Consider the following 15,000-nt stretch of genomic DNA (forward strand, 5'->3'; position numbering starts at 1 on the left):
TTAAGCTACACTGAATATTCCGCGTTTCATCCACTCTAGGACTCTTCAGGATTATGCAGGAGTCCTAGAGTGGATGAAACACAGAATATTCAGTGTAGCTTAATCGCCATATACATTTTATAACTTACTATATATATATATATATATATATATATATATATATATATATATATATATATATATATATATATATAAACTTGGTGAGTTAAAAGAAGAGAGTAAATTCAATTCTATAAGAGGAGACTCATCGGGATAATACAAAGCTCAACAAATTTCAATGGAGCTAATGAACCGCCCCCTTAAGTAAACATCTCAGCAAATCTCCTCACTAACGTAATGTATTTGCAATAACCCTTATCTTACATAGGAGACAATAAAAGTCACAGAAACAATATATTAGTAAATATAGAATGATTCATTTATTTAATAAAGGTATACATAAATTTAGTTGAGGGATGAAGGGAACTCTTTATGCCAAGGTATTTCGAAGCCTAATGCTTCTCATCAGAAGAGCAGAGAAGGTGCTAGGTAACATAATGGGGAGGTGACGTATAGCGAGGAATTCGTCAGGAACGAAACAAATAAATTATTAATGTTGTTTGGGGGAACAACATCAATAATTCTATTTATTTATTTATGTATGTAAGTATTTGTGTGTGTGTGTGTGTGTGTGTGTGTGTGTGTGTGTGTGTGTGTGTGTGTGTGTGTGTGTGTGTGTGTGTGTGTGTGTGCGTGTGCATATATATGAGGTTGACAAGAAAGCTCCTGCGATTTTTAACCTTTAAATTAAGATAAACACATCTCGGTTCAAACAAAAATTCATTGATCAAAATAAGTACCATCAGAATCAATACACTTTTGCCAACTGTCGAGAAACGGATCGTTCTTGCTGCATAAAGGCATCCATTTATCAGGGTTTTTTTTTTTTTGTCTTTCCAATTTCTCTCAAGTGGTTGGACATCATTGTATACGTTACGTCTAATTCAGACGCAGGCTTTGGCTTCAACTAAGACTCTTAATTGACTGTTATCAACATCCAACGGCCAACCACTATGCTTATCATCTTCGAGAGTCTTGTCGCCACCACAAAATTTCTTAAACCACCATTGTGCTGTGCGTTCAGCAGTGGTTCCTGGGTCAAATGCACTGTTAATATTGTGTTTCAATAATATAATATAATAATTATTCAATAATAAACAGTAATATACTGTTTCAGAAGTTTTTCGGCCTAGCTTGAATTGAGATAAGAAAATTGTACGAATTTGCTTTTTTTTTTTCCATCTTTTATTCAATATTCTGAAAAGAAGACAATTATTTTAAAACGATTCTAATTTAAACGATTAGATAGAGCGAAAAACGCTCTTTAAATAATATATAAAGCAAAGGTATTTTAACGAAAACTTATTTGAAAATATATCATTTAAAACCAAAAATTAAAATTTCTGCAATAACTTTCTTATCAACCTAATATATGTTTGTATATATATATATATATATATATATATATATATATATATATATATATATATATATATACGTATATATATACGTACTCATATATATATATATATATATATATATATATATATATATATATATATATATATATATATACGTACTCATTGTTCCTATTTACAATGTCTCCCCACGGGACAGAGTTAGACACCAGGGTCGTTTTTTTAATGTGGAGAAAAGAACAAAAAATAAAAATTGTCTCAGTCGTGAAGGATTTCTCCTCCACTGACAGAGAACAAGAAATTAAAGTGCAGCATCTGAAGACCAGATACTACACTTTGAAGTATTTATTTGCTCCCCCACTGAGCAAATTAGGCACAAGGCCGATTTTTAAAGTGAGGAGTGAAGAGAAAATGGGGACCTACTCCCCGGGGAGTAGGGAAGCTGGATAGTGACAATTGGTATGAAGGGTTGCCCCTACATTGACCAAGGTCTTATATGTGGGGTTTCCCCCACATATGGTCTTTGCTTGCAGTATCTGCCGGAACAGATACTACACTTTGATCTTGTTTATATATTTTATTGAGAAAGAAAAAATTGAACATAAAAAACGTACAAAAAATTCAATTCAACAAAATTAGGCACTACAAGAAATTGGGAGGGGGAGGGTACAGAGTCTTTTTGACTATGTAACAGATGAGACTTTGAAGTCTTACTCTTGACTGGCAACATTTACCAAAATACCTCAATCACTCTGTGGATCCTAATCTAACTAATAACCCCAGCGTTCAATGTAAAATTTAACTATGTACAATTTGTATATTCATTTCTGTATGTTGTGTGTGCATTTTTTTTTTTTTTTTTTTTTGTGTGTGTGTATGTGTGAGAAAATAAAGTTCGATTTCATTAGAAAGAGTTCTTGAATTAATTGGCATAAAATGTTCGTGGAGTGGGAAAAAACTAATGAAAATATTCATTTCAAAAATAAGGAAAAAACCTACTAATGTGTTGTTAGTAAGACCCCCCTGTACTATTCTATGTGGCTAGATCCCCCACTGTTTTCCGGGGAACCGAAAACAAGCAGAGCATCCCTAATGGGGTTTGGGGAAGTCGCCTTAATGGAGGTGGGAGAAAATAAAGCAACGGATGGAGGGGGTAGGAAGGTGACCTCTGAGTAGGGGAATGACCGGGGGCATCAGAAAATAAAGATGAGGAGCAGGGGGGTTGGGCAGACTCAGAGGTTCTCTAATACCAAAAAATAAAATCAGGAACAGGATCTCATTTGTACTACCAGTCAAGAGTTACTTTACTGAACTTATAATGCTAACCTAGGCGGGATGGGTTCCGTAGGACCCAGCACCGCCCATGCCATGCCTAAGGAGAGAACACGTATTGAAACTTGGCTCCTCGACGAATGCACAAACTAGTGCTGTGCACCCACCTCTTGTCAAATTCCACTCTAGGCAACCTCTTCCAATCGCATCTGATCTTTACTTTAAGCAAATGTTTAAAGTAAACGATCAGATCCCGATCAGGAACAGATGTCCCTTCGCGGACCAACTTGAGGCGCGTGATCCAAATGGTCATGCGCGCTACTGCTAGGATCGCCAGGAAAACCAAACTTTCCTCCCTAGGGAACGGCGGCTCCATGTTGTACACAAAAGTTCCTACACGAGATCGAGCAGACACTCGGCATCGATGCGAGCTGTTACCCCCTCGACGTACTTTAATAGGGGCTGTATCCGGCTGCAACTAAAAAACGCGTGCTCGATTGTTTCGGCTCGCGTTCGTCACAGCACGGACAGAAGCGCCTGGTATGTTCTTTATACCGGAAAAGTACGTCGAAGAGGGGCAGTGCATTTCGGACCAGTTGCCAAGTCAGGGAGAATTCCGAGTTATTCAGAATCTCCCGTCCCGGCGCCCAACACCATTGAGAACGGACAACCTCCATCGACCATCCCATCCGCCTACAAAGTAGATCCTTTGCGGTCCCCTCCACTAAATCCCGATACAGTTTCTTCCTTGGTCCCCGGCAAAGCTCTAAGAGCGGTCCGGCATTCGGAGAAGAACTTGGACTCCCCCTTCGGTCTACGACGACCTTCTACCGAAGGGTTGGGTTTGAGATTGGGAAACGAGTTCTCAATCACAGGGACCCAAGGAGCGTCTCCTTCAAGCGAACGACCCAGGAAAGCCAATCTCTCGGCGTTTCTATGACACAAGAGACTGGGCTGACCCAGGCCTCCCTCGCTCGGACTTTGAACACAGACCTCTCTGCAGACATAATGCTTACCCTCGTTCCACAAAAGTGAATCGAGGCGCCCTTGTAAGCGGGTTAGTCGTTCTGTAGGGAGAGGAAGTACAGACAAACGGTAAAGGATGAGCGGAAAGACGTATGTAGCACACGCCTCCGCCCGACCCTTCAAGGACAATTTCCTTCCAATCCAAGTCTTTACTGACAATTTTACCTTAGACTGTACTTCCGACCAATTCTTTTCCAGCTGAAGTCCCGGTCCAAACCAGACACCGAGAATGCGGACCGGTCCATCGGTCGAGCTGAAAATACCTGGAAGCGAGTTTACCCCGATCCAGGCCCCCAACCGCAGGCCAACAGACTTGCTACGGTTGAAGATGGCCCCTGTTATTTCTTCGTATCGAGCGAGCGCCTCGACCACCGCTTGAACGTCTGTGAGGCAAGACACGAACACGGTGACATCATCGGCGAACGCGGAAACCCTGGCTCGTGTGCCTCCAGGGAGAGCTATTCCGCGCAGGACTGGTGTAGCCGCCTCGTCCCTTAACTTGCGAAGGAGGGGTTCCAACGCCAGGACATACAACAGAGGCGACAGCGGACAACCCTGTCGCACCGACCGAGAGACAGCGAATGACTCCGACAGCTTACCGTTGATCTGCACCGCTACCGTCGGCCTGTCATACAGAACAAAGATCCACTTGCGGAAGTCCGGATTAAATCCGGCGGCCTCTAGCACAGATCCTAGGAACCGATGGTCGACCCTATCGAATGCCTTGGACTGATCCAAACTGATCAGCGCGGCTTCGGCGTCGTCTTCTGTCCCCTCTATGATCGAGCGTATCAAGTGCAAATTGTCTTGAATCGATCTCCCCTTCACAGCATAAGTCTGGTCCGGTTCGATCAAGTCAGTGATGACAACCTGCAAGCGATTCGCAAGAATCTTTGCCAAAATCTTTAACTCTGTGTTTAGCAGAGTCAAAGGCCTAAAATCATCAAAGTTTTCCCTCCCACCATGCCGTTGACCTTTCCTCAGCAATGTGATCACACCCTTGGTCACCTGTCCAGGGATGGAACCCTGGGCAAACCAATGGTTGAACATATCCTTCAGAATAGGGACCAACATGAGCGACAGCCTCAAGTAAAACTCGTAGGGTAAACCATCAAGCCCCGGGGATTTGTTATAGCCGACCTGCTTCAACGCAGTAATGACCTCATGTTCAGTAATAAGACCATCACAGCTGGCCGCCCGAGCCGCCGTGAGGTGGGGCGAGTCAGCCAAATAGCTGCCAAACTCATCAACCCTGAGTCCGGGTAGTTGGGTGAAGCACACCGATAGATGCTCCCGAAACCCTTCGCAGATCTCCCGAGTCGATACTAAAGCGTGTCCTTCCAGGTTATGTACTTTATGAATGTACCCATCCGAACCGCGCCTTAAAGCAGCCTTACGCTCAACAGCGTCAACATTCACAGCCTCGTTAGAAACTTTCTTTAACCTAGTCCTAACTACTTGACCTTCATACCGCTCGCTAGCCAAGCGGTTGAGATCTTGTTTAGCTAGTGCTAATTCTAGGGGGTCCCCCCCCTCCACCGCCCGGGTCAGCTTATCCTCTAAACGCTTCTTTGCCTTAGCCTTATCTATCGCGAGGCGTTGGCTATACTGGACAGAGAAGCGCCTAATTTTGGCCTTGAGACTAACCCACCACTTACTCCCTGTAACCGCCCCCACTAAAGCCCGCTGAATTAGCTCAGTGACCTTCAACCGGTAGTCCTCCAGCTCCAACAAGGTGCTGTTGAACTTCCAGTATCCGGCCAGTTTAGGCCTAGCACTTAAGTTCAAACGGGCCATAACAAGTTTATGGTCCGAGTGTCCTAGCAAGTGGAACGTGGGGCAAGATAGGAAGTCTACATCGCCTCTTCTAACTAACATCCGATCCAAGTAAGTGCTTGGATGGGAAGGCACTACAGGATGCCACGTCCACATCTCCCGCCCCGGATGATCCAGATGAAATCTGTCAACGAGATCGCACAAGGCCATCAGGTCAGACAGACTGCTGTCACACCACGCCGACCCGCTAGTCCCCCCGACCTTATCTATTTTGGGATCAAGGATTGCATTCCAATCCCCCATTAAAACTAACCGTTCCGGATCCACTAAGAAGCCCTCCAACCGTCAAAAAAAGGTTGCCCTCTCTACAGCAGCATTGGGAGCATAAACAGCAACAATCCGAAAAACACTACAATTAACAGCAACATCAACAACAAGCGCCCGCCCGTCCTCGCCTGCGTGAACAACATTCACCGACGCTGACAGGGTGCGACTCACTAGCAAGGAGATTCCACGACTATAGGTATTGCCATATGCTGAGTAGACATCGTAATCGTTTACCAGCACCTGACAATCCCCGTCACAAACAAAGTGGGTCTCCTGGATAGCGGCAATATCTACCTTGAGGGACACAAAGTCTCTCACAACGCGCGAGGCCTTGCTTCGACACCTGATGCCCCTCACATTCAATGTAGCCAAGTTCAAAGACATGATCACTTACCTCAAGCACTGTCACAGACGGGTCTGAAATCCTTGGCAGTGAGGACATGGCAGGCCTGGCCAAGGCTGCCGGTAAGTAAATCCGATGAAGGTGATCCATCCTTGGCCACGCCCCCGACGTCCAGGGGGAAGGTTAGCTTAAGTGCCCTGTATAGCGATGGGTGTACATACATGGGGATTCTACCCTCACATTTAAAGAAAATGTTGGTCAGCGAAGGATGGTCCCTATCCACCAGCTGCTGGCCTGGGATCGCATTCTTCGCTGCCTTAATCATTGCCCACATTCCTTCAGTCCTAGCGTCCTTGTTGACCCTAACGAAAGTGGTCAACAAGGGAGCGTCCTTGAATTTAGTGGGGTCTGTTACTAGGTCTCCACCGACTTTTTCAAAGTTTTTTAGTTTATTGTACCGGACCTTCTGTTGTCCTTTAAGGTCCGGAGCCGGTTGGAGAGGGTCTGTTTCACAAATCCTGCTTCCTGGCAGGAAGGGGAGCTTTTTGGTCCGTTCAGTGCGGACTTTGGGAGTGGGGGAGGGGACCTCTTTTGGTTGATGGGGAGGCTGGGCGCTTGGGGAGGGGGTAGCCTGCTCGTTTTCTTCTTTTTGGCTCCTGTCACGGGATGAGGGGCGGGAAGAGTTTCTTGGGGCCTTTATAGGAGAGGGGGAAGGTTGTTCGGGTTGCTGGGGTGTTGGGATCACAGGGGGCTCATCCTGTGTTGTTGTTGCGAGGGAGTCCTTCTCAGTCTCAGTGGGGGTAGGAGGGTTTGCGCGTGTCTTGCGGCTTTTCCTCCTCCTGGCCCTCCTGATCTCTGTTGCGCTCAGGGCCATAGAGACTGTTGTTGTCTCTTCCTCTGCCTCTGACACGGCCTCCTCCTCAGATTCTGGTAGTTTCCTCTTGTTTGAGGAGGAGGGTGTCTGTGTGTCCATCTTCTCCGTCTCGCTCTTCGGTTGGTCTTGGTCTTAGGTGACTGTCTGCAAGGATGGCTGTTTGTTGGTCTTGCCTTTCTTTACGACCGTCACCCAGCCTGTCGGTGCCTCTGGAGGATTTGCGGCCGGCACGGGAGCAGCGGCTTGATTTGTTGTCACGCTTGTTCCCGCCGCTTTTGTGGGCTTCTTCCCTCCATTCCTCTTCGGACAGTCCTTCGCCATATGCCTTTGTTGTGTGCACAGCCAGCAATGGGGCCTCCTCCCTTCCACTATATGGGAGAGTGTCCACTCTCCGAACTTGAGTGTGGCTGGGATGGTGTAGAATCCAGCCTTGTCCAGGACCATCTGTACTTTGTAGTCCCCGGTCATGATGTTTCTTAATCCGCGGACCGGGGTGACTTCCTCTACGTCCCCATACTGGCTTAGGATGGCCCCCAGTTGTTTGGCCTCCATATAGCAGGGGACGTTTAGAGCAGAAACATTTGCTCTCCTCTTGTTCATATAAATGGGTTGGAGCTTTATGTTCCTGCTCTGATGGCTGGTCCTGTATAGCCTGACTGTGTCCTCGGAGGTGGGGAGCAGAACATCCCACTGTGCGTAACTCCTTCTACAGATGTAGTTGGCGGGAATGTTCTGTTCCAGCAACACGTTCATCATGATGTCCTTGTTGACGCCCGTCAGACCCCTTGTCTTGGTGTCTGAAGTTATCAGCGAGAGCACTCTTTTCTCCAGAACTTCCACTTGACCCGGGAGATTTTGGATGTTGTTCCCCTGGGTATACTCCTTGTAAGTGGAGTCGAAGAGTGCTCTGTAGTCTTCGGGCGTCAACTTCCCTTGCTGCTCTTTGGGGCCCCATGCCGGTCCTCCATCCTGGTGGGTGTCAGCTGGACTCGGGTTGGGGGGCGTAGCTGGTGTTGTGGGGCTCTCTCTTGTTGGCATTTTTGGTTTCGGAACTGGGCCGTTACCAGGCAAAGTAGGCCATTGTGTCTTTGGCGTTGTTTCGTCCTGGCTTGGTTTGCTCTCCGGGCCGCTCCCCTTTCTTATTTTCTTCCTTTGCTGGATGGCTGTCCCCTTGGGGGATGGAGGTGTCTCCCCTTCTGGTGCCGTGTTCCCAGCTGGAGCCTTGGTGGGTACTGTCAAGGGTGTCTCTCCTTCCAGCTTGCTTTTGTTACCACTGGCCGGAGAGTCACCCCTTTTCCGTATTTGGTCCTCTTGGGGAGTGTTGGGGGGCCAATCACTGTCTTCCCCGCCAAATAGTGAGCAGATGGAGGCTATTACATCTTCATTCAGCGCCTCGGTTTGGTCCGCGGTGCTGTTTTCCTCCTTTTCTGTTGGGGAGTCGCCCTTTGGGGGAGCGGGGGATGGGTTCCCCGGTCTTCCTCCCTTGGTTCTGCCGTCCTGGGGTGCAGCTGGTTGGCTGGGTTCTGCACTTTCCCCAGCTAGTGACTTAACGGCAGCTTTTTCCGCTGGGTTGCCCTCGTGGGGAGCGGTTGCAAGTGCTTTTCGGGGGGTCGCCGCGGGCTGCGGCCCTACCCTCCCGCTTTCTTCCAAAGTCGCCGCGCGCCGGGGCCCTACCTTGTTTCCTGGCGCCGTCTCGCCGGGAGATGCATCAGCTCCCTCACATAGGGAGTCATTAGCAGTTGAGATGCTGCGCATTTGGGGTGACGTACCCCTCCTGCCTGGCATCGTGGCGGTTGCACTGGCCGCTGACGCGGACCAAAGTGTAGTGGGGGAAAAGAAAACCCAGGGGAATGGAGGGGGAGGAGGGGGAGGAGCGGACTTTGAAGAAATTAGAGTTTTTGACTTCCCCTCACGGGGATGTCGGGTTAGCAGCTCAGATCCCCCCGCGAGGGGGGAGAGCAGAGAAGAAAGACGCAGTGGGTGCAAGCGGGTCAGAGTGCCGCGTCGCAATTAAGAGAGAGAGGGGATAGGCATCCCTGCCCACAGAGGGGAGCAGAAACGAAGCACCCGCCCTACCCCACGTCACCCTACCCACTAACTTACCCCAACGGAAGCGAGAAAGAGAACCCTGTCTGCTCGATCCACTGGGAGAGCAGCGAAGATAGACAAAGTTTGGGCCTGGCAGGTCAGAGTGCTGCTCAGGCAATTAAGTGTGGAGAAATTAGACCATCCCCTGTCTCTAGAGGGAAGAGACCGGAACGAAGAAAAAACGCATGCAAAAACCAACAAAAGCAGGTCTCAACTACCAGCTAGTGGTGTTGGTCCCGAGATTCCAGTCTCCCAAAAAAGGGGATCGGTTTCCGGGTCCAAGCTCCCACAAATGTGGAGTCGGTCCTTTAGGTCCTGACTCCCCAAAGGAGGGGGTCGGTCCTTGCTAACGAAGGTTAGTATGAAAACACCTTAACCTAGCCCGAAAGCCCGGTGGCGGAAAGTTTCGTAACTGAGAGAACAGATGGTATTTATTTGCTCCCCCACCGAGCAAATTAGGCACAAGGCCGGTTTTTAATGTGAGGAGTGAAGGGGAAATGGGGACCAACTCCCCGGGGAGTAGGAGAGTTGGATAGTGACAATTGGTATGAAGGGTTGCCCCTACATTTACCAAGGTCTTATATGTGGAGTCACCCCCACATGTGGTCTTTGCTAGTCATAGCTTGCAGCATCTGCCGGAACAGATGGTGTTTATTTGCTCCCCCACTGAGCAAATTAGGCACAAGGCCGTTTTTAATGTGAGGTAAAAACCAGCTCCCTTAAAAGGGGTCACTCTGGTTACCAAAAATAATAATTGTCCCAGTATAGAGGGTTTCCCCTCCATTGACTGGTACAAATTATCTTAAGTGCAGCATCTGCCGGAACAGATGGTATTTATTTGCTCCCCCACTGAGCAAATTAGGCACAAGGCCGTTTTTAATGTGAGGTAAAAACCAGCTCCCCTAAAAGGGGTCACTCTGGTTACCAAAAATAATAATTGTCCCAGTATAGAGGGTTTCCCCTCCATTGACTGGTACAAATCATCTTAAGTGCAGCATCTGCCGGAACAGATGGTGTTTATTTGCTCCCCCACTGAGCAAATTAGGCACAAGGCCGTTTTTAATGTGAGGTAAAAACCAGCTCCCCTAAAAGGGGTCACTCTGGTTACCAAAAATAATAATTGTCCCAGTATAGAGGGGTTCCCCTCCATTGACTGGTACAAATTATCTTAAGTGTAGTATCTGCCGGAACAGATACTACACTTTGATCTTGGCCAAAAGGCCAAGCCCCTTTACGTATTCATTGTTCACAAGGAATAAAAAAATATTTTGTTTTTGCGAATGCATTTTGTGTTGGACAAAAACAATGCTTAAAATATTTTTTCTTTTTTTTCTATCGGCCCTGTCGGTGGGGCATTAGAATACGCTGACTGCCCCCCTGCAGAGGGTAAAGTCCCTCAATGGGGGTCCTGGATATGACCTTAAACTATATCCAGTGGTGAGGCCCCAGCTTGTGGGCTTTGGGGAGTGTGGAGCCACCCTTTAATTACCATTGCTCCCAGGTCCACTCTGACCCGGAGTGGTAGTACCTGTTAGGGTCCCAACTATGGGTTAAATAGAAACCGACGTGAAAACAACAAATATATTCTATTAAAAAATTTTTCTTCAAAATCTTTGGATTCGGCATTAAATAACCCGAAAAAGGTTGATATACCGTAAAACAAAAACAACCAAACCAACCATCTTTTTTCTATCAGGTTTTTTTCACAAACAATACAGTTTTTGAAAAAAAGGGTTGGGCCAATCAAATTACACATACAAATTCACCAGCCCAAATATGTCAACAGTACTCCATATATGGTCTTATAGTAGACTAGCCTGGTAGCCTGATGTTGCCCGGGTGTTTGGAGGTTTATATTTAGCAAAAAAAAAAAAAAAGCGGTCAATTTTTTAAAACTTTGATCCCTATTATGACCCCTTAAAATTTATTGTTTTAGGATCAAATCAAGTTATTAAGTTAGATCCATGTCCAAGGAACCTATATCTAAAATTTCAAGTGTTTAGACCCAAAATTGGTGGAGGAGTTTGGCAGAGTTCTCAAAGGTAAAATCGTTTAACTTTGACCCCTTGACAGCCAATGGCCGAAAACGGATTACAAAGATTTTCCCAAATCTCAGTACCCTGTATATTAAATTTAGAGTCTGTAGACTGAAAATTGACAGAGATATTGTGTAGGGAAATGTACACACACACACACACACACATTTTTATAGATATATAGATTTGTAGAGTTAAAAAAACACACACACACACACTCAGGTTAGATTATTTTGTGTTCCCCTTTTAGAGTTTTGCATGCTGAGGCGGCAAGATAAGGTAGTGGTTGTAAAACCAATGAAAACATTTGCTTCTCACATAAACAGCATCATCCTTTCTTCTTTTTTTCTTTGACCAACCACAAAATTGCATGTGAACGAGATAACATCCAAAAACCCAAAGACATTTGTTGAGCAAAAAATCCGTTTCCTATTCTGCCACTTCGGACTCTCAACAGCGCCAAAATCTGTATTTCGTCCTTATTGTTAGTTTTCCAAAAATCACTTTAGTAATTTCCGTTTTCTTGTCCGAAAGCAATCTTACAAGAATTATATCCTGCACTTGTGTTTACTATGAGTTAGAATAGAATAATCATGGGGGGGGGGCTGGAATCCTGAGAACAGATACTACACTATGATTTTAGCCAGAAGACCAAGTAAAAAAAAAAAAAGAAATGAATGGCGTTGAAAATATACATTTCATCAATGCTTATAGAACCTATAAAGCCATCATTCGCCCATGTATGGAGTACTGTTGCTACATTTGGACTGGTGCATCTGCTACTAGTTTCTCGCTCCTGGACAGGGTTCAGAAGAGAGTCGCCAGCCTGATAGGTCCTGAACTGTGATCTAAGCTTCAGCCTCTGTCCCATCGACATAATGTTGCATCCCTCTGCCTCTGTATTTTAATAGTGACTGCTCTGACGAGCTACAAGCCCTTGTACACCCTCGAAGTAAATACTCCTGACAAACCCAACAAGCAGCAAAATCCCACCCCTACACAGTAGAGATCCCCAGATGTAAGAAAGCCTTCTACTCTAATAGTTTCTTCCCCAGAACTGTTAGACTTTGGAACTCCCTTCCGAGTTCCTGCTTTTCCAACTGTACTAACATTCAGAAGTTCAAATGTAATGTGAACAGACATCTTGCTGCTCAACTCCCTACATAGTATCCCTTCAACTTATGTCCCCGATAGTAGCCTCCTACATCAAAGTGGAACTGTACCTTGTTTGGGGTGAAAATGGAATTAAAAAAAAAATCTATGACAATCTTAGGAAAAGAAGGGGCAATTTAAGTGCGTTCTTATTTTTGTGGAACAAAACAATTGAGAAAAAAAAAGCCATAGAAGGAACAATAAGAAAAACAATGCAACAAGGAACATGTAAAAAAAAAAAAAAAATGGCGTTGAAAATATACATTTCATCATTAAAATGCAAATACATATTATTAATGTTTCGCAATTTCCTGTTAGATTTTTTTTTTAAATATAAAATATAAAAAATAGAATATTAAATATGTAAAATGACACCGTTTTCACGTTTCAAAAAACCTTCATAACCTTGAAATCATATATATATATATATATATATATATATATATATATATATATATATATAATTATTTCAAGGTTATGAGGGTTTTTCCACAGAAATATATATATATATATATATATATATATATATATATATATATATATACATATATATATATATATATATATATATATATATATATATAATCTCATTAGTCATTTTTTTGTTATATGCTCTCTAATCACATTGAGCTTCATAAATTAAGAATTTGTAAATATAAAAAGTAAAAATATAATTGAGAAAATCATATTCCCGCAGAAATGTATTAATATAAACAAATTTACAAGGCCACGACACTGGACATGCTAATGTTTCGGACAGACGGTTGGTTAAGACCACAAGTCCTCGTCAGGCAACTTAAAAAAAGTTTGTTTCCCACATAAGAAACCAGTTCTCAAATTATTTTAGGTTTGAGAACTAGTTTCTTCTGTGGAAGACAAACTTTTTTTAAGTCGCTTGACGAGGACTTGAGGTTTTAACCAACCATCTGTTTAAAACATTTTTTTTTTTAATTTTCTTTCTTTGAAGATTGTAACGCTGGGTATGGGGCAGCCAAACCAGCTGCCAACATTGTCCTGCTTTTTATTGAAACCAACCGAGAGCTCTTTTTAGTATCCTCGTTGTTCCCTTAAGTGCAATTGTCTGGATCTCTTTTGCACTTGGTTCACCAGGAATATTAGTTAGGTAAGACTTCAGGTTCTTCTTCATAAACCCTGTGGCACCTATTATAACTGGTATGATTGATATCTTCCTAAGATTCCAGTTTCTTTTCATATAATACACGAGACCTTGATATTTGGTCTGTTTCTCCAATTCAGCTCTGTTCAGACCTCCATTAATAGAGGCACTCACTTCAACCAAGGTTGCAACTCTCTCTGACTTATTCCATAGAACTATGTCAGGTTTGACAGCAGCATATGAGCATTCTGATGACATTTTGGCAGATCTGGAGTTTAGGTGGAAAAATAATCTCGAACCCTTTATCACATAAAAGGAACTAATTTCCCTAATTGCCGTTATGTTACTATACCAATGATATATAAACCATAATATAGGTATTTCAGAAGTTGTTTATGAAAATAACTTAAAAAAAAAAAAAGTTTTTACTTATTTATTTTAAAACGTTTTACGATCTTTTTTTTCACGTTTATAACTACTCACGTGATTTAATAATAATCACGTGATTCAATTTTGAATTAAAAATTATAAAAAAAATATCTTGTTTAAACTTGAACAAGTCTGATAATTTATTATTTCTATTTATATTAGTATTGTTTATCATTAAAAAAAAGGTATTCATTGTTTACAAGTGAAAAAAAAAACATTAGTTACACTATTGCCATGGTAACGTACCGGTGATTAGGGAAATTAGTTCCTTTTCTCTTCAATTTGTGAGTAAATTAATTATTTACTTTTCGGTGAGTAAATTAATTATTTACTTTTTAATAGACACTTGAAAATGGGGGGGGGGCGTGAATTTAAAAAAAAACGTTTGTCTAAAATATTATATTCGGTTTATTGGAAAGAACATAAAATTTCACATTGACCCTGAAAATATCGTAAAAATAGAATCAATAGAAAAATTTTGATAGATTTTTAAAGTTTAGAAATTGAAAAATATTGAGTTCGGAAAATTCATTACCGTTTAAAAAAATTTTTTCTATTACTTTTAAAACAACTTTAATAGTTTATTTTGGAAGTATAATCCATAAAGAAAATAAACAACCCACTTTTAACAGAAATTACGAGTTTTTTATATTTTATTCGCAGTTTCGTGTTAGGGGTGTCAAAAATTCCTACAAAAATTCTGATACACCTACCTCAGCAATTAATTATGACACTATGTTCGGTGTTATTCAAAAGTGTTATAAAATTAATATAAATATAAAATTAATTATGACACTATGTTCGGTGTTCTTCAAAAGTGTTATAAAATTATGTACCCATAAAAATCTTATATATATATATATAAATATATATATATATATATATATATATATATATATATATATATATATATATATATATATATATATATATATATATATATATATATATATATATATTTCTTTCGTTTCTAATTTATAAATCAAAGTTGTCTGGCATAAACACAAACACCAGCACCAACATCACACTGTATATTTCGGTACCTCCTTTGGTCTAAATGAAATATACTCATGCAAGTACTCTAGGTAGTGTAGTTTATCGGG

At 42.9% G+C, this 15,000-nt stretch overlaps 1 protein-coding gene and 1 long non-coding RNA gene across 3 annotated transcripts in view; one reads left to right on the forward strand and one right to left on the reverse strand.

Moving 5' to 3' along the window:
* LOC145267061 (retinaldehyde-binding protein 1-like) overlaps positions 1-15,000 on the reverse strand; it is a 70,556-nt gene that overhangs the window by 18,485 nt on the left and 37,071 nt on the right. The gene's annotated exons all lie outside the window — the stretch shown is intronic.
* The window catches only part of LOC145267062 (uncharacterized), a 28,704-nt gene continuing 27,784 nt past the window's right edge, over positions 14,081-15,000 (forward strand). The window contains exon 1 of the long non-coding RNA XR_013864813.1: positions 14,081-14,208. This is a non-coding gene — a long non-coding RNA (uncharacterized LOC145267062). The remainder of the gene's footprint in view (positions 14,209-15,000) is intronic.

This window comes from Euprymna scolopes, chromosome 42 (genome assembly GCF_053919585.1).
Source record: "Euprymna scolopes isolate OS-2025 chromosome 42, ASM5391958v1, whole genome shotgun sequence".
Taxonomy (NCBI): domain Eukaryota; kingdom Metazoa; phylum Mollusca; class Cephalopoda; order Sepiida; family Sepiolidae; genus Euprymna; species Euprymna scolopes.